The sequence below is a fragment of the Arachis ipaensis genome, chromosome B04 (assembly GCF_000816755.2).
Source record: "Arachis ipaensis cultivar K30076 chromosome B04, Araip1.1, whole genome shotgun sequence".
Lineage (NCBI taxonomy): Eukaryota > Viridiplantae > Streptophyta > Magnoliopsida > Fabales > Fabaceae > Arachis > Arachis ipaensis.
This window is the reverse complement of record NC_029788.2, coordinates 88,142,301-88,144,140: the sequence shown is the minus strand read 5'-3', so window position 1 is coordinate 88,144,140 and position 1,840 is coordinate 88,142,301. Positions and strand designations below refer to the sequence as shown.

Here is a 1,840-nt window from a genome sequence, read left to right as displayed (position 1 = left end):
GTACGCGTTGTCTACGCGTTCGCGTTATTTGTCCAGACTCCAATCCACGCGTACGCGTCAGGCATGCGCACGCGTCGCTGTAATTTTCTCCATTCCGCGCGCTCGCGTGATCCATGCACGTGCGTCGGTGTTCGCTGGTCATCTCCTTAGTTTCTTGTGTTCCTTCCATTTTTGCAAGCTTCCTCTTCATTCTCTAAGCCATTCCTACCCTATAAAGCCTGACACACTTAACACACGGATCACAGCGTCGAATGGTATAAAGGAGAATTAAAATACATAAGTTAAAGTTCTTTAGGAAGCAAGTTTTCAACCATAAAACTATACTAGGAAGGAGAATGTAAAATCATTCAATTAGTATGAATAAGTGGGTGATGGCTTGATGAAACCACTCAATTATACACAAGATAAACCATAAAATAGTGGTTTATCAGTAATGCATAGTAGGGTATCAAAATTCACCAAAGCTATAAGTCCCTTGATTTCAGCACCACCATTGATCACAGCTTCTTTAGCAGAAATAAGCTCATAAAGCCCCAAAAGCAAAGACATCTAATTTAGGAGAAACTCTACCATATATATACCTGCAAATAAAAGAATAAAATGGTTCAATGGTATAATTGAATTTGATCCATTAGGTGCATGTTCTGTTTTGCCATGTGAATGTGTCAATTTAAAGTAACAAACATGATTCATCATACTCTGGTGGCTATCGGTAAATACCCAGAGATCACACGAGTTCACTCTCTTTAGACTATCGTGACAAAAGGGGCACGATTGGGATTTTGTTCTCCTAAAAAACATGTCATAAATGAGATACAGTGATTGATGCAGCTGCAGCATCAACTCTTTAAGTTTGGTATGCAATTGCAAAAGAATGATCAATGTAAAGACCCAAAACACGAAGTAGATATATTATCATGTATCGAACCAAATTTCAATCGGATGATGATAATGGATATCTAAAATTGAAGACAATGTTTTTGATGAATCATATAAGAACATATTGCAAACAACTTAAGCACCAATATTGCCCTTCATTGCCTTCTTTCTCATAACAATATTCTAGTGCTAATCAACAACTAAGCATGAAAGCACCCTAAACACTGCCAAATAACATTCAACTGCAACAATATATTGATGGAGAAGTACAAAGAATCATGATGCAGTAGCAACCAAGAAAGAGTGGGTACCATTCACGGTAACGTTTCAGGCACATAGCATGGATGCAGTTAGGCAACACAATCTTACTATTCACTTCCATGCATATTCCATATTCTTCTCTTTCAATGTCTATATCAGAATGTTGTTGATGATCCTCACTGTCTCTTTTTTGATACCTCTCCATACAAACAGCTTTCTATTTCTTATCCCCTGAATCTGCAACCCCTTTCTGAAGTTGTAACAAAGACAGATAAATTACCGCTGATAAATGCAAAAACTCAACAAATATTCTAAATTAGCTGACCCAAAGATGCAAAACAACTTATCATACAACAAAATAGAGGAAAAATACCATAGAATTCTCTAATGCTAGCTTTTCTTTCATGAGTAGACATGGTAGTTGTTCCATCCACATATATCTGCACCATGAGAAACATTTTTTAGCTTATCCCAATTTAACTCTTGAACAACACAATAAATTATATGAAATTCACCACTTTTACACTTTCTCCACTCTTCATAGAGAACAGTAATAAGAAAGTAGAAACTGCGAAGATAGAAACTATATCAACAGCAACAAGAAGATAGAAACTGCGAAGAAAAATTGATAAACCTAAAATTGGCACAGAAAATTGAGCCCTAAGCAACAAAATCACAAAATCAGATTATACTTGAAATT

General features: G+C 36.2%; 1 pseudogene; it reads right to left on the bottom strand.

Annotated features, from left to right (window-relative positions):
* On the bottom strand, positions 567-1,598 carry LOC107636657 (annotated as a pseudogene).